The 25,141-nt window shown below is 55.2% G+C and overlaps 1 protein-coding gene across 1 annotated transcript in view; it reads right to left on the bottom strand.

Moving 5' to 3' along the window:
• NEK6 (NIMA related kinase 6) overlaps positions 1-24,080 on the bottom strand; it is an 81,717-nt gene extending 57,637 nt beyond the window's left edge. Inside the window, exon 1 of the mRNA XM_047699320.1 lies at positions 23,950-24,080. The gene's annotated coding sequence lies outside the window, so the exon portion shown is untranslated. The remainder of the gene's footprint in view (positions 1-23,949) is intronic.
• Between the last annotated feature and the right edge of the window lie 1,061 nt (positions 24,081-25,141).

The raw sequence follows: 25,141 nt of genomic DNA, 5'->3' as shown, positions 1-25,141 counted from the left end.
TGGGAGGGCTCCAGTAGGGATGCTGCTGGCCCCCTCAGGCCAGCATCTGTCTCCAGGTTTCCTGGCTTGGCCAAGGAAGAGGCCTCAGGAGTTATCAACAGCTCCCATGCTCCAGCTGGCTCCCTGGTAAGCCAGGGCCTTGGGGGTGGGAAGGAGAAGGGGAATGAGAAGGGGCAGGACCCCGATCCAGCTATACTGGGCTGGAGATTTCACCCTGCTGGGCAGAGCTCATCGACCCATTTCACAGATGAGGAGAGTTAAGTTCAGGGGCCTGACCTTAGGCTGGCAGCATCCAGGGCCCACGGCTGGGGTCCCCGGCAGAGATCAGGAAGCCACCAAGCCCCTCAGTTCTGACACCCTCGGGGCCCACAGATGGGATGCGCCTGGCCACCCTGGGCTCAACCCAGAGGGGCTAGGGAACCATTCTGCTGAAATAGGAGAGTGAGAAAAATGCAAGCAATTCAGATGATTCAAGTAACCTTTGAAACTAGGAGGGGGGCGGAAGTGGGTGGCATTTCTGGTGGATTTCACCTCACTTCCTAGAAGGATGCGTCACCAACTTTTGCTTAGTCAGTGCTCACCCGACCGTCAACACGATGGCCCCAGGGTGGCACCTCCTAGCTAACTTGTCCCCGGAGCCATCACAGGCTGGCAGGTGGGCTGTCCACCCATCAAGGGAGGGAACATTTCCATTTCACAGATGGGGAAACTGGGGCCCGGGGTCGGTGGGTGGATGGGCTCAGGGACACACAGTAGGGATCTAAGCCTTCAAAGTCCTTTACCAAAAGCTGACTTTTTCTATTTGGGGAGACAGGAAAGGAGAAACCCTCTGGAACTTTAAAAGGAAGAAAAAAAAAAATGGAGAGAAGAAAGGACTCGCAGGCAAACAGAACTGCAGCAAGGCCCCCAGCCAGCCCAAAGAGGTTTCTGAAACGCTGTGCAGTCTGAATTTTTTTGTGGGCTGAAGGGTCACGCGATTTCCTTTGCAGAAAGCAGAGTTGAAGAAGTCTGACTGAGGGCGAAGGGGGAGGAGGGACGCATCCACGAGACTAGAAGTCATGAGCTTCAGCCTGGCTGCCCCAGTGACCGGCTGGGTGACCACAGACAAGTCCTTTGTCCTCTCTGGGCCTCGGTTTACCCTTATTTATTTGTCAAGCCTTGTTCTAATGTACTTAAGTGATGTCAGTCTCCTCACCCCTCACGGGATGTTATCATCTCTATTTACAGGAGGGTAAACTGAGGCATATGACAATCAGGCCCGCTGTGCTGGTAGAAGGGCTGGGATCTGGAGCGAAGTGGTATGGTTCCAGAGCCCACTCTCCCAACCACAAGGCCCTTCTAGCTCATCTCCAGAAATCCCACTTTCAGGGGCTTTGCTTCTGGGTCTCAGCTGCCAGCAGGCCTGTTTCTGGAAACACCAGGCTGTCCTCCACAGTCTCGGCTGCCACTCTGTGCTGCTGTCTTTTCCGTGACCTCTGATTTCTTCTGTTTGCTCGGCAGACTTGAGAGCCACAGCCATCGGCCCACCTCTCTTTGAGCCTCGCTGGATGCCGGGAGTCCGAGCTGGAGTGGACGGCCCCACTCTGATGTCCATTTTGGAGTTTTCCATGCAGGTCGGCCTCTGGGACCGCAGGAGGGAGACTGCCATTCAGGCGTCCAAGAAAGAGGGAAAAAAACATCTATTCATAGCCAGACAGAGCCCGCTCTGTGGAAACGATGCTACTGACGCGACAGGCAGCCCAGCTGTGTAAGAGATTCCCGAAAAGCCTGACCTGGGAACATCCACGTGGAAGGCTCAAAGGCTTGGGCGGCCACCACGCTTATAAAATGTGCCTGCAGGCTCAACCGTGAAATTCCTGAGGGAATAAGGTTCGGACCCAAAACCTGTCTTCCAAAACAAAATTCTTCAGACAGCAGACATTTCTTGGCTTAAGCAAGCAGGCTGCGGATCTGTTTCGCCCCGTCTCTAGAGTCACGGATACTCATGCCAAGAAGAAACAGCCACCGTATCATGTGCTCCTGCCCCAGGCCACACACTGTGCCCCTTACTCAGGTCCACTTGTTCATTCCCATGAAGAATTACTATCTCCATCTTGCAGATCTGGAGACTGAGGCTCAGAGAGGGGCAAGTTTGTTCTGTTGGGTGATGATAAAGGTGGAGGCTGGAAACCAGGTGCCAGCCTGGAGCACAGGACCCCCGCAGAACCTGCGGTGTACATCCTCGGGACAAGCCCTGCCCAGACACGGAAGTGCAGAGAGAGAGCTGGGGGAGGGGGGCAGGTGCATACATTCTTCCCTCCACTGGTCTGGGGAGAATTCTTGCAGAGGAACAGGTGGGGAAGGGTTGGCCTGACTGAGGTTAAAATAACTCCATCAAGGCTGCCTCAGTCCTGCCCTTTCAAAGACACCCAGATCGATTAACTGGGAATGTTGTGCTGAGCACCCAGAAAATTCCCCATGCTCCGTGCATATCCTCCATGCAGAGCATGGCCATTTGGCACACATGTGCAGTCGCTGCCCTGCTCCTGCTCTGTTTCTGGGAGCAGGAGGAACTCACTTCAGAGTGCATGTCTCGCCAGAGACCTCAGAAAGACCCCAGGGAACCCACCAGTCCACATCCTATATCTCAGAGACAGGAAACTGAGGCCCAGAGCTGAGAAGTGATGTGTCCAAGGACATTCAATCATCTGTCCACTCAATTTTTCAAACACATACTCGGACCAGCCTCTGTCTTCAATGGGGCTCCTCACTTAGAGACGGAGTCTCAAATCAGCACCTGCCACCCAGGGTGATCACTGCTTTGTACGCCCAGGGTGTAGAAACACAGCAAAAGGGATGTGCAATCCGTCTGGCCTGTGTTGGAACAGGAAGCAGCTCTGAGCAGAGGAGCAGGGGGAGGGCATGCCAGGCGGGGGTGGCAGCAGGTGCAGAGGCCTGAAGGCTGGCATGCCCAGCATCGGTTGTGGGACAGAGAGGGTGGTTCAGTACCACCGACGAGGGGCAGCAAGCCTCTGCAAGTGGGGCTGGTAAGGGCTGCTAAGGCAGACTCCCCTTCCAGTGCTCTTCTGCACACTCTGCCTCCAACAGTGCCAAGCCCAGGCCTAAATTTACTGAACGCATCGTGGGTGGAATCAGAGTCCCAGATGTAGCACCTTTTCTCCCCCAAAGTTACCTGCACTGCACTTGACCTCCCTACGCCTGCCCCGGTCAGCTCAGGTAACTGTGTTGACCCACGGAAGGAAGGAAATGCCTACACAACCTCCCTCTCAAGGGACTACACAGGGACCATGTCGCAAGAGTGCTGTGAAGTTTACATTCCAGGCTCCAAGCCACTTTCTCTTATCGGCTTGTATTTACTGAGCACCTAGTGTGTGCCAGGCTCTGAGCTAGGCACTGGAGGGATTCACGAAAGGGTGGTACAACCACTAAGCCACAGCCTCATCTTTCCAGGCTAGAATCACTGCTCGGATTTCACAGGGGGGGAGCCACAAGGCTCAGACGGGCCCAGGGACTTGCTTGAGCAAGATCACTGGCTAGGAGGTGTCGGGGCTGGGACACTAACCCAGAAACGTCTGACCACAGAGCCTTTTTGCCAAAATAGATAAGGGTCCCTGGAGGAAGAGAAGAGCCTAGATCCTTCCTTCCTGCCACACAGGCAGGCAGACTTTTATCCCCAGAGCAGGCTCTCTGCGCTGGTGGTACTGGCCAGAACGGTGGGGCCCTGGCATTCTGGGAGGGGCCCCACTCTGGGCAGGAGCGCAGACAGGGCTGGTGGCCGGTGCCGAGCCCTGAGGGGCTCTCGGCTCTGTGGGGTCCCAACTGGGGCCACCACAAGACTAAATGCTGATGGCATGTCTTTCAAGAGGCTCAAGTGGGCCGAGCCACTCATCTTTGGCCGCTGCATTAAAGGATATAAACAAGTGTAGGGCACAGAGCACAGACTTGGAGTCAGAGCACAGGGTGGCTAGGTCACCTCCCCTGAGTTGCATGACCTAGCCCTGGCTGTGGTGCCAGCTCTCCCTCCCCAGACCTGGGTCCTTGTGTGTACCTGTCTCCTCCGGCAGGAATGTCAGCGGGGACCCCGGGGCCCTGCAATCACAGGAAGTCACGACAGTCCCTCTTGGGAACCCTGTTTTAACGCAAACAACTGCCAAAGCTTCAAAGCACTAACACTGGGCAATGCCTGCTGCAGACAGGCCTTCCTCCTCTCCACACCCTCAGGCCGCTGTCCCGGTGTCCCCGCAAAACTCGTCTACCTGGAACCTGGGATTGTGGCCTTATTTGGGAATCAGCTCTTTGCAGATATAATCAAGTGAAGAGGACATCACGAGTCTAAGGACTGGTGTCTTCATAAGCTGAGAGACATGCAGGGAGAAGGCCTTGTGATGGCCGAGACTGGCGTCTACAAACAGAAGGACGCCAAGCCTTGCCCGCCGCCGCCAGAAGTAAGGAGAGAGGCGCGAATCACATCTTCCCTTGGAGCCTCCGGAAGGATCCGAACAGGCCAACACCTTGATTTTAGACTTCTAGCTGGAGGACCGTGAGAGAGTAACCACAGATGTTGTAAACCGTCCAGTTTGTGGAAACAAACATGAACATGCTCCCGCCTCATCTCACGCGCGGCCGGTGTGCCCAGCCTGCCAGCATCCCGGGGTCCCCAGGCGCTGTGGGCTTCGTGGAAGGCTCCAGGCTCAACTTGGGCTTCTCCTGCTGCAGAGGAAGTAAACCAGTGGTTCCCAGGTCTGGGGATTTCACAGGCCTATAACGTTTCCCCTACATTCCAAAGATGGACGGAAGGCTGCCAACTTTTTCTGGCATCTACAGGAAAACTTCCATCTACTGTCACCATCCTGCAGAAAAGAGGACCCCTGACGTAAGAAAGTAGCTGATGCCAGGCCTGTCCTTCAATTTTCTCATTTCGCTATGGGTGGGTGAAAGTCTCACGCGGCCCTAGGCCTAGCCTGGATCTTGCATTCAGGAACCAGCAAACTCAAGCCACTGGGACCTGCTGGGGGATTTGTTGTTGTTACTGTTTTTTCCCTCTGGTCCTGGCCGAGGAGACGTGAAGCCTGTCTCCCCTGTGCTCCTACGTCCACAAAAAAGGTTTTCTCCCTCTCAGCGATCTGTCCAGTCTCTTCTAGTTAACCCGTGGGTAATTCCAGCAAATCCCCTCTGAGGACTAGGTGATCTCCCTGCCCTGGGAGGACGCCTTCCAGGCCAGTCACTAAGGGAGGGTCACCAGGAAAAGAAAATATAAGGGAAAAGCAGGGCAACAAGGGAGAAGCACAGACCCGTCCCTTGAGAAGGAAACCGCATCGTGAAATGACTCGATGTACAGACATCACTGGCCGGGGGACTCCGGCTCTCTTCAAAGACACATCGTAAACCCACGCCCAGTCTCGGAGGCAATGGCTAGAGGCCAGGCGCTCAAGAGGTGCACGAGACATCTGGCCCTGGAAGCCTGGTGACCCACTGGAAACCCGTCGCCCTGGGCTTCGTGAAGGTCACCCCCTATGTCTGCCACGTGGTACCCAGTGAGGTGTGCTGGGAGAGCCGTCTGGGGGTAGAACTCAGCCTAAGGGTGAGGGAGGCTCCTTTTCCAGTAACTCAAAAGCACAATCCCCCCTCAGAGAAAGCCTTAGATGATGGAGAAACTTCTGCCTGGAGTGCCAGGGTTAATGGCCGTTCTGGGGCGGCCTTGCCGGGACAGTCTCGGGCACCGGGCAGCCATCCTCAGACAGACGATAAGGTCTGATGCTGTCGCTTTCCGGGCCGGAGTCCATCTCTCCTTCCCTTCCATTCTGTACGCCCAGGCCAGGGGCAGGATGGGCCCCAGTTCTCAGGAAGCCAGGAAACACACTCTTTTCTGGGCAAAAGGCCCAGATTCCTTGAGCAGTCACAGGACACGCTTTTACAGAGCCGATCCAAAGCCACAGGCGCAGACTGGAAGTTTCTTCGGGCAGTGTGAACCTTCGGGGACACAGACAGGCACACCTGGCGTTCTGGGCTGAGAGCCGGTCCATGACTGAGGCCACTGCCGGTACTGGACAGGCCCGGGGCTCTGCCTGCTGCCTCGGTATCCTCTTCGCCCCATCATCAGTCGTCAAACAGTTCTTCAAAGGCTCGCAGAGCTGACTGCTGTCCGAGGTACATGGCGGAGGAGGTCTTCCCTGCCCCAGAGGTGTCGAGCAGTCGAGAGGTGGACACAGACACTGGACAGCAATAAATGCTCGGGGGTGGGGGGAATGGAGCTGAGCAGACTAAGCAGATAAGGGGATCCGGCTTCCCATGGTCACGGCGACAATGAGCTCAGCTATGCATCAAACTGCTTGGCACACATTTGGCACTTGGGGAATTCGGGTCCTCCTGTCCTCCCACTGCACAAGGGCAGAAACAGAAGCCAGAAAGAGATGGGCTGGGGTGGCCGCACAGGGACTGAGTGGGTTTGGGGCCAGATCTAGCCTGTTTCCCGGGGAACCAAGGGGCTGCCCCCCTCCACGCCCATCAACCCTGGCAGACTCCCTGCTTTTTCTACGTGGGAAAGCTCTGCTTCCAACATCATGACTCTGATTACGGGTCCCGGCCACCTGCTCTCCAGCCAGCTGGGACTGGCCTTCCTGCATTTGAATTTGGGCTCCTTCCCTTACTTGCTGGGAAACTCTGGCCAGGTTTCATGCATCTCTCTGAGCTTCACTTTTGTGATCTGAACATGGGGAGAAGACCTACCTAAAGGCTCACTTGTTCAATGAGCCGGCATAGGCCAAGTGCCCAGCACACAGGAGGCACTCCTACCCCCATCTCGGCCCAGCACTGAGTGGGGGGTGCTCTTTCGGAGAGATTGGCCCTGGAGTGGAAGCCGGAGTGCAGACTTGGTCTGGGCAGGCTACCTCCAGCCCTGGGGGAGCTTAGCGTCTAGAAGGCAAGGTCAGTCCAAGGGCCCAGAGCTCTAATGGGAGTGGAAGGTCACACATGGGCGGACCAACCAAGGCTTCTCTGCTGGGTGTCTTGGCCATAATCCTCACCTCTCTGAATCTCAGTCTCCCCAGCTAAAATACAGGTTCTGGTGATGATAAAAATGAGACCTTAGATCCATGAAGTTACCCAGCCAGCATGGGACCCGTTTATCTCCTTACCCTCATCCATCCATTCAACATAAAAATATTTGGGGTGTGTCCCCAGGAGGTGCTAGGCCCTGTGGTGGACAGGGGACTGAGTCCCTTAATGGTGGGCAGAACCCCATCTGCCTCTATGGGAGGGTGCACAGCAGGCTAGCCCAGGGCTAGCCTGGGCTCATCGTCCTGGGAATCTTGCCTCCGTGGAAAACCTGGCCTGGACAGATCCTGGGAACAGCCAGCTTCTCCACTGGGCGCACCTACGGCTCTGCACTGTGGCACACTGAACCCAGGGCAGTGAGCCCCACTCCCGGCATGGCTAATGCCAGCTGCCAGACGGGCCGACTCCCGATGGGTGGGGGAAGCTCTGCTTCCAGCTCACCCCCCAACACACACAACACGCCACAGATGTCCATCAGAACTCAGTCGGTCGCTTTCACGGCTTTGCCTCTGATTTCGCCAGATCAATCCATCAATCAATCGATCAAGGGAGAATCAGAACTCAATCACAGTGACAACACAATTCAATCCCTGGGAAGCACGTTAGAACCGGGGCTCCTGCAGATAAGTGAAACGGCCTGGAAATCGGGAGATGAAGGTGTTTGGCAACAGACACCTTGAGCGGGCCAGGCCTCTGCAGATGCCCTCCCATTAACTCCGACTTCGCTCATCCCCAGCAACTGAAACAGCTTTTCTGACAGGGAGGGAAGAAACAACAAGGAGAAGTCGGATCTGGGGAACATCACACAACCACGGCACCTTCTCCCCCCTTCCCAAAGCAGCGCTGAGCACTTTACATATTTTACCATTTATTCTCACGTTGTCCCCAGCAAGTCGCAGGTGCCGGCCTTGCTTTTCACAAGAAAGCTGTGAGAGAGGCTGGGGTTCAGAGGTGAGGGGCCTCCCGCCAGACACGCAGCAGGAAGGGCAGGGATGGGGGTGGGAGAGTTGGGAGTGGGGTGGGGTGTAGAGCTAAAGGCCCTCCTGGTGGAACTGTGGCCTCCGAGTGACCCATCCACACTGGTGCCCCCTCCCCAGCCTCTCGGTCTCACCACCACCCTCACCAGACCATTTTCCACAAACGCCACCAGAAACACGGCCCCTCCTGTATCAGCCTTCAAAGCTTCCGGATCAAGTCATCACTCCAGAGCTCAGCATCCAAGGCCACCTTGCCTGCCTGACCCTGATCCCAGGTGACACCTGTCACTGACCACACTGGCCCCAGAGAGCCTCTCGAGCTGTCTTGCTAACCCCGCTTCTTGCTTCCCAGCACTCCACCCAGCCCGCCCTCTCCACCGGGCTCTCCCCTGCAGATCCTTACTGGTACCAACGCAGGGGCTTCCAGGGGAGATGGATCTGGGTCCAAAGCATTGCTGTGTCACCCCAGATAAGTCTCTTCACTTCTCTGAGCCTGGGATTCACTTACAAAACGGAACTGTTTCAAGGGGAAGCCTAGCTCATGCTAGCATGTGTAAGCCCCTGACGGACACGGATGAAAAAGCACTCACGGCAACAAGACGAGGAGCTGCTCTTAAAAAGACAGGGGGTAATTCTATACAACCAACAACCCTGTTAAGAGAACGGCATTGCTGAAGGAGGTGCTGGGCATGGGGTGGGGAGCCTTCAGCCCTGGCGAGGTGGAAGGTCTAGACTCAGGACTTTCCCCCCGGAACACACCCCGGTGACTGCACCACTGCTTTGGGATTCTCCTCGATTTCCCTCCTGCTTTTAGGCCAACCCTGTGGCTTCTGTGGGCCTTGGCCTCACCCTGAAGCCAGGTATCGAGGGCCCACCAAGGAGACTCAAAGGGCAGAGAGCTCCTGGTCCCTCCCTTACCGACGAGGACAGAGAGACTGGACCCACCCCGCGCCACCCCCCAGCCACCCATCAGGAAATCACTCCGACATCCTGACGCAGGTCAAGCCAAGGCAGAAACAGTCTTTCTAACCTGCAGCCCCAACTTCTTTGCTGCCTGACACAGGGGTCTACAGGTAGGATCCCAGATTGCCAACCCCAGGCCCCATCACCTGGGTGGTCCGCTCTCCTCCGAGAGGGGTCAGGCACTTCCCACCTGGGAACATGAGCAGGAAGCAGGGTTGGACCCGTCCCACGGCCCCTTCCCTCTGGGGCCCAGGCCCTTCAGACCCAGGTAACTGTCCATTTGCGAGAGTTCCGTTTTGCTCTCTTTTTCTGTCCTTTCCCCTCTAAGCAAAACTGCGTGGTGGCTGCTCCTGCCTCCGTCCCCAAGGCAGTTCCAAAGGGCCCATCTCATCCTTGCAGAAGTGATGGTGGTAATTCTGTTAATGGGAAGCAAGACGGATGGTCCGGGTGCCCGAAGTGCGGGAGGCAAGCCACACCGGGCCGCCCCCGGGGGAGAAGGAAAGCCTTGCCGGAACACACCCTCCTTTGGGGCCTTATTAGGTCTTGAAAGAGCTGCACGCGCGCTAAAACCTGCTTTTGCCAGCAGAAGCCTCATTTTACAAATGTACAACAACAGAAAAACCCGTAAATGGGAAGAAAACCCTGAAGATTAGGCTCCCCTTGCTACAGTGAGGCGGCATGCCCACTCAGAGCTGAGGTCTTTAGCCTCGTCGACTCTGGGCTTAAATAAATAGGTCTGATTGCCAGCTCCCCATTTTGTGAAGGCGGTTTCCTTGCTGTTTAAGGACTGTTTGCTAATGGTGGGATGGGACAGCTCTGGAAACGTTTTCTTTGAAAGGGCTTGTCTGCACCCTCCCCTGTCCCACCATGTCAGGAAACCTTATCGCCCTGGTGTCAGGCCAGCGAGGAACCCTTGACCCAGCTCCCTTCCCCAGCCCATGCCCACAGGCCCTCATGGCCCACTAGAGTTTCTCTGGTCTTCTGCCCTGAGAATTGGTGGCATCTCAAAAGTGATTTCACTGAGGGAAGGGTGTCCATTTCCAAAATTACACAAAGGGCTCACTCCCCTCCAATCTGGAGTTGAGCCACTGAACTGTTCTTCGGGCTTCGGTTGGTCCAAGTACAAAATGAGGGCAGAGGGTGAAGCCGGCCTGAGACAGTGGTGGTTGATGACAGGTTGTCTGGGGCTGCATGACTTGCCAGCTAGGGGAACTTTCTGAGCCTCAGCGTCCTCATCCCTACCACAGAGCTAACCTTACCCCCTCACAGCCCTGGAGCAAAGACTTCCTGGCCAGTCTGAGCATTCCTTTCGTCTATACCCTCCTGCGGTGCCCAGCACGGTCCAGACACACGATAGGGGCCTTGCTGAGCCTCTGCTCTTCTGAGGAGAACACATGGCTTCCTTTCATGCCTGGAAACACAAAGATATCCACCCACACTAGAACAGAATGGTTTAGGGGGTGTGTGTGCTCTGGGAGCCCAAGGCCCGGGTTCGAACCCTGGCTCAGCCGCAGACCTACTGTGTGCTCCTGTGCCACCAACTCAGCTTCGCTCGGCCTTCCTTTCCTTGTCTGTAAAACGGGACTAAAGGACCTGCCTCCCAGGGTCACCAGGAGGAGTCGGCACAAGAACGTATGGCCAGGACCTGCCCAGGTCGGCGCTGGTAGCTAGCAGCCCTGAGGCGGAGCAGTTCAAGGTCTTGGGAGAGCCCGAGGGAAGAGTCCCATGTTCTCAAAGATAGTTGAGGCAAAGCAGGTCTGAGAGGCCATCCCAGCCCTCCTGGGGGAGCTGGGATCTAAAACGACAGACAACATGAGAAATCTCAGGAGGCCGTGGGAGTACCACCCCAGGGCAGAGACCCCCATCTCAAGCCCCATGCGTCTGTCTCCCACACTTGGACCAGCGACGCGGGACGTACTTTGCCCGTCTTCTTTATGCCGGCTCTCCCCAGCCAGAAGGCCAGCTCCATTTTGTCTCTTCTGTTCGTCATGCCTCTTAGAACCGTGCCTGGCTTTGTTGGCTCAATGAATGACCACACAAAACGAGCAAGGGAAGAGTCCCAGGGGGCAGCTCTGGGCTGAGTGACTGCTAATGTCCCAGCATGGAGAGGATCCCCGGAGTGTCACAGGTGTCCCCAAGCTGCCGTCCTCACCCCACGCGGTGTCCTTAATTGTTCGGTACAGTAACAGCGACCTCTTGTTGAATGGCGGCTATGCCCGTGCCTACCTCACTGGGTCGTGAAAACCCCCCCAGGAACAGGAACTAAGATGTGCCCCTGGCTTTGCAAGTGAGAAAACTGAGGTCCCCAGCGGGAAGCAACAAGCCAAGGGGAGTGGCAAGCAGAAGACAGAGGCCTGGCTGGCATGCAGGCTGTCCGGGTTAACCCACCGCCTCCCCCCGCCCCCCGTATCTTGGCCTGAGACTGGTCTGGGGAGGCGGGAGCTGCAGCTAGAGCCTCGGGACCTGCTCCCTGCCAAGGAGGGGTTGACAAGCAGCAGAGGCCACAGTCTGGCTCCTGTCCCGTCCCCACACACGTGCAATGGAGAGTGGAGGCACAAGACGCAGCCAGGCGGGGCCCCAGGCCTGGGTTCAAACCTCAGTTTCCAAACCACGTGGTTTATGGCTTCAGAGTGGTGGCTTCCATCTCTGAACCTCAGTTATCCTCCTCTGAAAAATGGGGCCAGCCCAAGGTTATTGTGGAGATTGACTATGGCAACACAGATGAAATACTTGGCCACATCGCTGGCACACAGTAGGTGCTAAATAAACAAGAGTGAACTTTCCTGAGCCTCCCTCATTCACGTTTTCGAGAGTAGCTAGATGTCCACATCCTGTGGCCACCAGCCCCAGCCCCGTTTCAGGGCAAGGAGCAGCGTGGGAAATTGGCGGAATCTGAGCTCCCCGCCCTCTCTCATCCTTTGGGCACCACCTGCTTGGCGTTCTTCCCGAGCGAGTGGGTCAGCAAGCTCATCATCTGATTTCTGACCTTGTCACACATCACGCAAGGACAAGAAGTCAGAAGGGATGGGTTTGTCGATGCAGCAACACTGGGCAACTACGCGAGGAATGCAATGAGGGGGGCATTTCCACTGAGACCCACGTCCACGGTGTATCCTTGGCACGAGAGGCCCGGGGTGAGGCGGGAGACCAGCCGGCCAACCACAGCACTCACAGCCCAGGCTGGTGGTCTGTAGAGAGTACCTCATGGTGGAACTTCTCCCCCAAGTAAAATCTGGCCCCAAGCTCTGCGCAGTGTGCTTGCCGGTGGGAGGAGGCTATGGCTCTCCATCAGGGACAGCTTCATGGGCATGTGACCAGCGCAGTTCCGTCTCCCCCAGTCTTGCCCTCTGGAGGCTGCTTGGGGCTTCATGCTCTGTGTCCCCTGTCTTAAAGTCTTCATCTTGGAATCTGTGCGGGCTAAGTGAAGCCTGTGGTGGGACGATGAAGCCTGAGCTCATGGGTAGCTCTGCTCCTGACCCCCGTCCCCAGTGACCTCTGCCATCCTCCAACCTTGGCAGAGGCCTGGGTGCAGTCATGGGGGCAGGTGAGTGTCCCTGTGCCCGAGAAAGCATGGCATTCAGTCGCTAAGAAAAGCCACCACGACAGGTAGGAAGAGATAGTAAAGGAAAAAGCTTTTTTTTGGCTTTTTAAAACAAGGGGACCTGCATTTTCACTTTGTGCTGGGCCACGCAAATCACGTAGCAGGCCCTACCTTCCATCTATATGTCCTTCTGACCCCCAGCCCTTGTCCCAGAGGCCCCAGGGGAACATCCACGCAGTCTGACACGGTCACTGGCCAAAGAGCTTCTCAGAACTCAGCTCTGCCCTCACCCGTCCCTGGAACTTCTTTTTTGCAGCTAAACCGCTGGTCACTTATTGTTATCTCGTGGACCAGGCCCTTTTCCGGTGCTGGGGATGTGCCAATGAGCAGGACACTGAGCAGTGATCAAACGGGCAGGACCGATGGTGGAGGCACAGCCAGTGGGAGGAGACTGACCCAGCAGAGCCTCTGGGAGGCCGTGGAAGGAATGGCTCCCGCATGGAGGGACTAGGCTCTGGGAGTCGGCAGGTGCCTCTCATCTGTAAGGTGGAGACAGGGGGGCTTCCTCACAGGACTGTCGAAGGCTGGGAGGCGTCTCAGCTCTGCAGGATTGCATGGCAGGGAGAGGGGAAGGTGTATGCAAAGGCCGGGGCCCCGGGCACTAACTTGGGGACAGTCTGCAGACAGCTCCCCGCACGACCACAAAACCAGCAGCGAGCTGAATGGCCGAGGGGCAGAAGTGCTAGATCCAGGGCCCCCACCGTGTGCCAGGCATGGGGCCTGGTGGCTCCTTGGGGGTGCACGATCGCCCCTCCTGGGTTACAGATTTGTTCCTGTGGCTTCTAGTCCTGCCCAACATTTCACAGTTGCCTTTTTTCCTGTGATTTAGAAATCCAGTTAGTTCCAGGTGGTGGCGGCAGCTTTTCGGACAGGTCTGGTCATGGATGGAGCAGAACACACAGTGAATACGAGCTCAGAGAACCGCTGACCTGGGGCGCACCCCAGGCCACTCCAGCTGTGGGGTCTAGGGCAGATTTGACCTGCGCTGGGCCTCAGTGTCCCCTCTGTCACTTGGGATTACTAAGAGTCACATCCTCGCAGGGTGGCTGTGAGGACTAGATGAAATGACATTGGTCAAGGGCACGGCTCGCAGCAGGTGCTCAATAAAAGCTGGCCGCTGCTGTCGTCCTGAAACCCTAAAACCTCACACCCCAAACCTGAGCGTTGCGTGCCACTTCCCAGGATCGTGTGGGTCTGCTCCCTCCTTTCTAGCATCTGCCCCGACTCTGCTCCAAGACTCTCTCCCCCCATTGTCATGGCGCATCAGTCCATAAATATTTAAATAACACGTCATCAGATTATTATAACATATGATCTATAGCACTGATGTGCTGCAGTTCTGCGCATTTGGGCTTCGTTTTCAGAATATCGAGACATAAAATATTTATGTATTTAGCCAACCACGAGATCTCACATTCTGTCTCAAATTGCTGGGTGGTGGCAAGATGTGGAGCTGAGACACAATGTGTGAAGGGGATGCCTTGTTCTCACGTTGGTTCCTGGGGCATCTGGATTGTTTCTGGTTCATTCGAGGACCTGTGAACGGTGGCTGGCTGGGTTTGCCACAGAAAGCAGAAGGCCAGGATCAAGAGACACCATCAAAATGCAATGAGAGTTCAAAGCACAAGGCACCGTGTCATTTTCATTCGGTAGCTCCATGGGCCTGCGCATAGTAGGTGCTCAGTAAATGTCCATGGGGAGAGGAATGCACCTTTCACCCACAGCATCGGGGACGGGCTGGCACCCAGCAGGGCTTCAGTCCTATCTGCTCTTCAGTTTCATCCTATCCCCAGTGTCCAGCACCAGTCCAGGCACAGAGTAGGACCCAGCAAATGTTGCCAATGAGCAGCAGTGGGAGGAATAAATGCATGACCAGATAAATCACTTAATTAGCTAATAAATTAATGAGGGATAATGACTCCCTGTCTGCTGGTCCGGATTACACAGTGTGAGACCTTCCTCCTGAGAAATAAAGGCTCTCCAGTAACCCGTAGTGGATAGGCAAAGGGGTTTTTCTGGGTAATTAAATATCTCGATTGCTAACATTAGCACATCACAGTGACCATATGTCCCAGAATTTTCAGCACTGTGCAGTTTCAAAGATGCCACCCCATAAGCCATTCGAGCATCCAGAAACTTCTTATGTACTGGCAACCAAATAGCATCTTCCAAACAGCCTCTCCTGTCCCCAAATGTCACTAAAATGCTTTTACAGACCACTGCCCTTTTGAGAGTTTGGAAATTGTGGTCTTCACATGCCTAACCGACAGACGGGGGATATTGGAAGGCCTGGGATGTCATAAAGCATGTGCAAACAAAAGTTGTTAGCTTGGAGTAAAAGTATTTTCTTTGCATAGTTCCCAAATGCTGTGCTGTCACCATCAAGAGTGGGCAGCCCTCACCCTTGTCCCCAGGCTCTGCATAGACAAAAATCCAGTCCTCATTCCCTCCTGGGTGAGCTGAGGAGGCTGGCAATTAAAACAAACACAAAAGGCTCCGAAAAGTCCTGGGGGAGATGAACAAAGGAAATGCACACACACTGACTCAGGCACACCGAGTCCACACTTTAGATCCTGGTGTAACTAAATCCGGCTGGACTCCATGGGACCCACCAAACCTATGGGTGGGCTCCCTGTCTGTCTGCCATGTGGTCCCCAGAGGTCCTGCCATCTGGGCCCCCACCCTGGTAGCCCGCCAAGGCCACACCAACTAGGCAATCCCTTCCCCTTTCAACACACAACTCCCCATTCTCTGGGCTGGGTAGACTCTGGAGTTGCTTGGGAGAGTTAAACACCTCCCTTTCCCTAAGCAACCTTCAAAAGATAAGCCCTCTAAAAAAAAAAAAAAAAGTATACTCAATAGAAAATGCAGCTTGAAGACACATACCCATCCATTCCAAACCAAAGCCACTCCTATATAGGCATCAGGAGCCCCATCAGTAGGAAAGGAGCAAAGGAAGAGACCCTGATAACGTCAGGTACAAGCCCTTCTCTAGGCCTAGGCACCTCTCTAGGAATAACCTGAGCCTTTATCTAAGAAACCTTCTCTGCATAGCGGTGGCTCAGTGGGCACAACGCAGCCCTTCACTGCCCACTGGGAGAAGCAATGTTTACTAACAGATTCAACAAGTCCACATAGACATTCTTCAAGCATCCTTCCACTTGCCCACTTGAAACTTCCTGTTCATTCTATAAATATTAACTGAGCACCTACTATGTGCCAGGAACCACCCTGGGCACCGAGGACCCAGTCGTAGTCCACAGACCAAGTCTTATCCTCACGGAGCTTACATTCTAGTCCGAGAGAGGAATAACAAACATACAGAATCCAGAAAGGGTAAGGGTCCTGAAGGTAAATAAGGCCGAGTCAGGGAATGGAGAGTTAAGCAGTGAGGGGTTCATTTCAACAGGACAGGGACAACAGGGCCTCTTTGGAGAAGTGACTTTTGTGGTGTCCTGAATGAGGGCTGGGGGCAAGTCATGGGAACACAAGGGGGAAAAGGGATTTCGGGAAGAGAGGACAGAGGGGAGCATGAGCTTATCACGTCTGAGGAAAAGGAAGGAGACGCCGGGGCTGGAGCAGAGTAAGTGAGAGAAAGACTATTTAGAAATGCGAGGCAGAGGTAGCAAGAATGTTACTTGTTCTCGCAAGAATGACCAAATCTCCCCCAGATCCCTGGAGGCCTGGGCAGCCCCTTCTCCCACCATTTGCTCCCTGGTACGTGCTGTTCCTTCCAGCTGCCTGGGAGGCCCTCTCCCGGGCCCCGCGCCTGGGCACCAACTCCCAGCCCATACGACAGGCGTTTCCAGATGGCAGCCTCCGTCTTCCAACTCTACAGACTAACCTCGGTGCCGCGACAATTAACTAAGCGCCACACATCTTTGAGTCTCCGGCTCTGTTTCTCTGTCCATAAAATCGGCATAAGGACACCCGCCTCGGAGAACTGCCGGGAGGAGGAAGGGAGCTAACCCGTGTGACGGGTTAGAACGGAACGTAATACAGGGTTAGTCCCCGTACAAAGAACAGGGGACAACGGCTGAGGAAGTGACAGAAGTTCCTGGCTTCCCCCTGCTGGGGGCTGCCCCCAGCCTAGGACCCCGGTCTCGCTCCCAACTCCCCATTGCACAGCGCCACCCCCCCTGCCACCCTGGGGTCCACTGGCCCTGCGCCCCAGCGCTCTCAGACTTCCAGGCTTCCCGCGCCCATCCTGCTGGGCAGACGTCGTGTTTCCCTCGAGGCCCGCTCGGAGGCCCTTCCTCCCTGGAAAGCAGCACTCCTGCTTGCCCGGGAGTGAGCCAGGGACATGTCACCTGCAGGCACCCCCAGGGGTGTGTGACACAAGCCCTGTCCTCCTCCCCAGGTGGTTAGAGGGCTGCAGGGTGGGGCCATGAGAGGGGCTCCAGGCCAGCTCCCAGAATAACACTGACCCACAACGTCAGGAGCTATTTCTCCAAGGAATGCGTGGACGGACGGCCGCGTGTGGCTAACCAGGGAGCCCGCTCCACCCACGCAGCAGTGACCAGGTCTGTGTTTCTGCCGCAGACTCTCTGCACACAGCCCAGGCCCACGCCCCACGACCAGAGCCTTGGCCTGATAGGTGGGAAAGCGTCCTGGTCAACCACGCCCCTGGAAACTGCTCATAGCCTCCCTGGGCCTCAGTCTCCCCATCTGTAAAATGAGAGGCTTTCATGCCTATATTTTAAAGCATCAGAACCTTGTATAAAAACATTTTCCACGTGACATAAAATTAACCCATTTAAAGTGAACAATTTGGTGGCATTTGGCCCATTCGCCACCTCTCTGGGTCCGAAACATTTTCATCACCCAAAAGGAAGCCTCGTTCCCACTGAGCGGCAGCTCCTCGTGCCTCCTCCCTCAGCCCCGGGGAACCGCCAACCTGCTTTCTGTCTCCACAGACGTCTAGATTATGGATATTTCATATGAGAATCTTTTCTTAAAATGACTCCCGTGCAAACCCTCCTTCTAGAAAACACATAACAGGGTCCCCAGCTGGCGTCCCTCGCCCTCTGTGACCTCTCGGGGAAGGCTCTTATCTGAGACCCCTTCCTTCTGACAATTCTAGTCCTAAAGTTGGGTTTCTAAGGCAAATCACCCCCCACCTCGCCCAGTGTCCAAGAATCCAGGGCCTTGAGCCTGGGGCTACTGGCCCATTTTCCAGGTGAGGGAGGAGAGGTGCTGGATTCAAGGGTGACTCCACGAACCACTGATGCTCGCCGCTTACCGCACGCACCAGGGTGGGGTGTCAGGTATAAAGAGCTGCACAGATGCCCACAGAAGCGTCCTCTGGAAGGGTGGCCACTTCCGTGGGCCCTGCCCTCTCCCTCAGGACAACAAGCCAGCCCCACACAAACTCGAAGGGACGCCCCCAGGCCCTTGAGGAGGACTCCTGCCCCCAGGCCCAGGTCTGTGACAGACGCTCCTGTCAGCACAGACCTCTGATGGGCCCCCTGCCCACCCCCAACACTGTGTAAATAATTAACAAAACATCTGCCTTGCTTAATGACACACTGTGGCTGACACCGCTCTCAGGGCCTCCCGAGACCCTCCAACGCCAAAAGGACGCATCAAAACCTTCGAAGGCTCCCTTTCTGAGCGTTGTGGGGGAGCACAAAATGCTGACTTCTGAACGTTTCCCTGAACCGCCCAGAGCACCCTGATTTGTGTCCCGCCTCATTTTACCAAACTGCCATGTCTCCTCCCGCTATTTTGAGGGTCATGACCACAGGGCCAGGCTTCAGTGGCACCTGGGAGAGATCCCAATGCTGCTTGTGGCCTGATTTAGCGCCTCGAGATGCAGGGGCACTGAAAATGCTCTCGACAGGGAAGCAACCTTCCTGCCCAGTGACCCTGGGCAGGTCCTTAATAAACACATAGTTTCTTCACCTCCCATAAAATCTCAGGCAGCGAGCATCAAGCATTTCTGGGGAGACACCCGCATGTGGAGGGCTTTACACCCATTATTTCCTGTCGTTCTTCCCTCAGCCATTGGAGGTCTGTTTCCCAGATGGGGACACTGAGGCTCGAGGAGGCAAATGACTTGCTCTGGTACGCCCCACCTCACTCCACTCGGTGCCAAAACTCAAGTTCTTAATGTGATTGTGGGTTCGCACCCTCCCCTCCTTGGGCCTCAGTTTCCATTCTGTAAAATGGGCATGTGGCTCTTCTCTGGATGGTGAGCCTACTGGATTTATCGGGGGTAGAGCCGAAGGTCATTTGCAGGGTACCCAATGCCCCTTTGCAAATGTCTTCCTGACAACTCCCAGTTGTCAAAGACTTTGGGGACAACAAGGAACAAGAGAGGGCTGACCTTGGGGAGAGGGGTCATGGACAAATTCTGACTCCCCTGCTCACCTGCAGAGAGGGGTTCGTCCCATTTCCTCAACTACAACTTGGGGACTTTGAGGAGTTCTCCTCTAAGGGAGTCTTGGGCTTTGGGGAGGTCTCCTCTAAGGCGCCAGCTCTGTTCTCCAAGGTCAAGCACTGCCTGCCCCTCCCCAGCCCAATTTTGAAGTGTGAGACTTAAACAACTCAAGGAAATGCAGCCTGACTGGCTCTCAGTGGCAGCTTCCCTCCCCCTTCCCTCGCAGAAATTCCTTCACACTCTACGGAATTCCTACATAAAGCCCCTTTTTCTTTTCTATGAGGTCACCATCACGCAGATGTGGAAGAGAAAGGAAGAAAGGCTCCATGTGGATCAAGGTCCTTGGAACTGAATGCATTTCAGATCCCCGCTGCACTTTTCAGTTCCACAGGCCCCTCACTCATCTGTCCCCGAGAGCCCAGCCAAAGCTGCCCATTGGGTTTGGGGTGCGGTGATCCTGCTGGTGGATGCCAAGAGGCCTGGCCAGAAGACTGGGCCTTTGCCACCAGACCACCAGAGCAGTCGTCTGTGGAAAAATCCAGAGTTGGAGACAACACAGCAGAGGCTGTGTATGTGGGTCTGTTTCCACACAGCCAAGTCTGTTAGAGGGACAGATGTCAAAATGCTAGATCACACTCCATGGTCAAGTTCCCAAATTGAACGTCACAGGAAGTTACACCACCAACCGATTTGCCCCAATGTCCGGTCCTGTCTGGAAGCGGAGTCTGAGGAGGCTGTTGCTCTAATTCAGTTTGGGCCAAAGAAGGGGCTGTGAGCATGTCACCCAGCTCAGACAGGAATGAGTGAAGCCACTGACTGACCTGATTTTTTCTTTCTTTCTTTCTTTTTTTTTTTTTTAAGATTTTATTTATTTATTTGACAGACAGATCACAAGTAGGCAGAGAGGCAGGCAGAGAGAAAGGAAGGGAAGCAGGCTCCCCGCTGAGCAGAGAGCCCGATGTGGGGCTCGATCCCAGGACCCTGGGATCATGACCTGAGCTGAAGGCAGCGGCTTTAACCCACTGAGCCACCCAGGCGCCCCTGATTTTTTCTTTCTAAAATAAAAACATTTTGGGGGTACCAGGCTGGCTCAGTTGGTGGGGCATCTGACTCTTGATTTGGGGTCATGAGTTCGAGCCCCACAGTGGGCAATGGACTCACCTTAAATAAATACATAAATAAATCACTAAAAATATATATATAAAATAAAAAAACATTTCCCCAAAGACCATCTTGTCACTACCCAAGAGTCAGATATAAAATGGCCAAATACCAAAAAGTCCACTGAAGATCTTTGGCGAATCCTGGCCATCTACCTCCCATTCGTTTTAAAGCAATTTCACACACCCAGGGTGAGACCACCCCAGATGACCTCCCCACACATACCCCGGGAGCACCCTTGATCCCTAGGACCCTTGCACGTCCTGGTGACCAGCATTCTGGCAACCATCCGTAGTGACAGCCAAGGGAAGGTCCATGCTGATGTACACACCGCTTCAGAAGAATGACATCAGCAAAAATAAATAAATAAATAAAGATGAAAAAATGTAGAAACAAGGACTATTTTTACCTCCCCAAATCACAGGCCAGACGGGAGAGAAATCCATCAATGCCAGAAACGTGGCTGAGCCTTCGCACAAGATCTATTATTTCACACCTTAAATTAACGCATCTCAAAGCAATTTGCAAATGTTCATCAATTCGCAGAGCGTACTTGGGAGAGAAATACCTTTTCCTTCCAACATCAAAGGACCCTTGCAGGGGCCACCCGCACACCCCCCAAACCGCACAGGTCCTCACACACTACATTCCTTTTGGGAACCATGTCTTGAAACCCGTGATAAGAATGGAAATGAATGAGGCAGAGAGACAGGCACAGGGCCAGAACAGAGAGTGACAAGAAACCTATGCAGAAATGATCCTGTTGTCAGATGTTTGGAACGGGGAGTCCGGGGGTAACTTGCCATCACCAAGGGTTGGAACACACTGGGCTCTTCCTGAGGGCAGTGCTCCAGCGGACTCCTCCCCGCACAGGCCTGGAGATGCCAACCCGCATTTCATCTTGGATGACTCACCAGGGTCTTCCTCCCTCCAGGCTCTAACTCCCTTGCTTGGCCTGACCAGAGAAGAGGAAGGGGATATTCTTCTCTTTTTGACGATTGTTTTGACACTTCCCTTCTGAAACCAATCTCTGGCACTTCATGAGGAAAGAAAAAAATGTGAACTGTGAGCCCTTTCTAGCTGATAGTCCCGGCCCTGGGTGTGGGATGTCCACAGCAGAGGGGCAGAAGAGGACAAGGAAGGAGGGCAGCCCTTTCAGGAAGGCCTCTCCCCCAAGCTGGGAGCCTGGCGAGGAACCCAGCCCCACAAGAACCTGGAATACAGGGACCATGACTTTTCAGGTCCTGTGGGAAGACTGTGCAGGCTCTGCTCAGACAAGTCTGAGTTCAATCCCAGGGTCAAACGCATAGCAGTCCATGGTCTCTGGCGCATGACTTCACCTCTCCGTGTCCCCAGTTTCCTCATCTGTAAAATGGGTGTCATGATAGCTCCCATCTGCGTGTTGCTGAGTGGACTGAATGAATTAAGGCCCTTAAAGCTTTTGGCACCATGCCTGGCACATAGCATACCTTTGATAAATAGTGGCCATTAGGTGTGGGCTACTTTCATGAAACCATGCCTGGCATTTCATCTCTCTGAGCCTCAGTTACGTCATCTGTAAAATGGAGATGACAACCCCCTACCTCATGGGGCAGACTAAAGGAGCAGGTGTGAATGAAAGCACTGGGCACCCCATCTGTGCACCTTCAGGAGACAAGTGTCACATCCCTGGTGCAGAGGACAGGTTTGAAGTCAAGCAGGTGACAGGACTCTGCCTCAACTTCCTTTCAGCAGTCCCAGGCTGGATCTCTCTGTCTCTCTGCACAGTAGGTGCTCCCTAAACACGCCTTCCCGTCATCCCCTTTCCCTGCTCCCTCCTCGCTCAGGGCCACTGGAAATGCCCACTCCCCAACCCCCAACCCAAAGCCAGGAGCTTCCATTCTTGAAACCTGAACAATCTGAATGGCCCAAAGCCCAGACCAACCTGGGCCACTGCTTCAGTCTGAGACTTTATTTTCTGAATACAGAAACTACTTTTTAGTCATTTCCGAAGCAGACAGGACGGCAGAGGCTGACAAACCACAGGGACCATTTTAAATCCTGGGCCTTTTCTTCTGGGAAGTTAGGCAAGAACCTTCCCAAATGTTTGCCCGTGGGGCTCTCTGCCAGGGAGTGACTCATTCACAGCTCCCCACAGGCATATTTTATTTGGGGGTGGGGGATAGAGGGAGGGCCCGGCCTTGAGGGGAGAGGAGAGGCAACATTTCCAGCAAACCCAGAAGGTATTTTGTGTGTGTGTGTGTTTCATTTTTTTAGGACAAAAAAGAAAAAGAATGTGGATCTTTTTTGTTTCCTTCCAGGTTTTGTTTGCTAAAAGAAGACGTCCAAAGTTCACTCGGGAAGCTGCTGCGTTGGGAACAGACGCTTCCAGCCGGCTCAGCTCTGCGCGTCCGTCCCTTTCAATGAAATTCTTCTTCCATTAACACCACAATTTTTAAATGTGCCTCCAAGATTTGCCTGCGCACGACATTTTCCCCTCAGAAAGGCAAGCTGAGTTTTGGGAAAATTCAGGGCGAACAAGGGAGCTCAGTGTTTCTAAAGTTGCCCTTAAAGCAATGAAGACTTTCGACAGCAGAGATTTTCGACATTTATAAAGCCCCCCCCCAAAAAAACGGCCCGTCAAAACTGCAGGACAGACTTTGGAAACCAGTGTCCCAAGCCTGCTGTGATCAATTTGTTACTGTCCTGAGGGCTCATGCTTGGAGCCCAGGCTCACCAAATGAATAAATCAGATTAATATCTATCTACTTAGCAGAGCAGGCAGAGAGGGAGAGACCCTCCAATACACAGACAAGTGTCCTGGGACCTTTGGGCTTTCCAGGGTCAGGACCCTGTCAACCCCAAAGGCCTGGGGGAAAGGTTATAATCTGCCAGGACCAGAGAGGGGCAAGAACAAACCCAAGAGACCCAGAGGAGTATTTAGGAAGAACTGAACACAAGTCCCCTAGTACCAGGCCAAGTAGCTCTGCTAGGCCCACCAGGGCCCTAGCCCAGCATGAGCATCCTGGGTCCTGCCAGTTGGCCCCACCAAGGCCTGGCTCCAAGGCCTCCCCTACTCTGTCAAGCCCAGCCTAGCTCTTCGGGTCTGACCTCCGCCCTCAGTCACCACACAAGGCCCAGCACCCACCGGGTGCCCACCCCCAGCCTACTTCTCTCCGTGGGCTCCCTGGCATCAGGGCCAGGGGTGGGCACATCCTACAAGACCCCTGGTGGGTGCAAGGGGGGACCCTCACCCTCCATAGTAAACACACTCACACACTCCTGGGCAGAAAATACTCTTTCGCGGCGTATACAGAAATTTTGTCCTCGCAAGCTCACTAATGCACACACAAATCACTTGTGAACGCTCACCCACGTGCGCACACATACTCCCTGAACCCACACAACTCCTTCACAAAAGTGGGATCCCACGTGAAGTCCTTGGCACACTCCCCGGCAAATAGTAAACAATAAATGGCTAACAGGGGAGCCATGCCCGTGTCCCCCGCACTCATTCACCGCAAGCCACCCAACCCAGACCCTCCGACGTGCACACGCACGGTGTCCGCCCCAGCACGCACACCCCGAGGGACACACAGACACACGCCGCCCACGCACGCTCGGACGCACGGCCGCCGACACGCTGAGACTCGCTAGTTCACTCGCGCCCCGGCCTCCCGCGTGCACCCCCGCCCGCTGTCCCCCGCCGAGTCGCGGCCGCGCGCGCGCGCACGCGCACCCCCGTCGCCCCGGCTGGGGGTGACCGCCCCGCCGTCGGGCCCCCGCCCCTTCCCCGGTCCGACCCTGCCGGGCCCCGGTCCCAGGCCACTCACCGAGGCGCGGGCGGCTCGGCTGCTGGCGGGAGGAGCGGCGCGCGGCCCGGCGGGCGGCCGGCCGGAACGGAGGGTCCCACACGAGTCGGCGGCGCCGCGGCCGCACGCCCGTCCGCTGGGTTCCGCCGCCGCCTGCGCGGGCCCGCGCGCGTTCCCGCCCCTCCCCACCGCGGGGCCGCGCCGCCCCCTGCGCTCGTGCGCGCTGCCGCCACGCTGGCCCGGGGGGCGCCCGGAGGCTACAGCATGGCGCCAGGACCCCTCAGCGCCCCGGAGCCCCTCCGGCCGCGAGTGATCCGACCAGCCAAGCCCCCCATTTCAAAGACGGGGAAACTGAGGCCCAAACTCTTACGGCGAGTCAGACCCGGCAGACTCCCCTCCCCCCTTCTCGGGTTCTAGACACTTAGGATTAGGGTTGGAAGTCAGCGAACTCCGTGGATCCTTCCCCCGCATCCTTGGGGACCCATCTACTAACATTGCTCCATTCTCGGGCCTGGTCACACTGGCCAGTCAGCTAGGGCTTATTATGTGCCTACTGAATGCAAACACACATTCAGAAGTAGGCTCCAGGGGTATCTCCACACGGTGGTGAAGGTGCGGCTCCTTGCCCTAAAAGTGCCAGCATCTCCTCATCTGGAACTCTCCAAATCCTGTGGACCCCAAGACAGTAAAAGCCAATGTGCAAAGGTTTCTGGAAGGCTCTACTAATGAATGCTTAAGACCCCCTCTAAGGAGACAGAGTCTCCGTAAGGCCCCAAAGGCTGCTGCTCAGTTCCCTGGTGCACTCCTTAAGGGAACAGACACACACCTCCTCCCCCAAGAAGGGCCGCGCCTGATTCACACAGTTCCTGTTTCCACAATGACTGCTTGTGCTCCTCAGGCAGAACTGTGCTGTGTTCCCCCAGGAAGACTAGAACCAGGGAGGGACACTGACCGCTGAGCACGGAGCGGTTACCCCAACGCTCTGCCTAGGTGTGATCCATAACTATAATGATGCCAACTGAATACCCACCGTGTGCCAGCCTCACAACTGCACAGCCATTCTCTGAAGGAGGTCTTATGCTACCTTCATGCCCATTTTACAGATGGGACAAAGGAGGCTTAGAACAGAAACTGAGAGAAACAAATTCTCTTGCTCAAAGTCACCCAGTTAATAAGTGGTTGAGCACGTAGCTCGACCACAGACCGTCTAATT

This window comes from Lutra lutra, chromosome 13 (assembly GCF_902655055.1).
Source record: "Lutra lutra chromosome 13, mLutLut1.2, whole genome shotgun sequence".
NCBI classification, from domain to species: Eukaryota; Metazoa; Chordata; class Mammalia; order Carnivora; family Mustelidae; genus Lutra; species Lutra lutra.
This window is presented reverse-complemented; position numbering and strand designations above follow the sequence as displayed.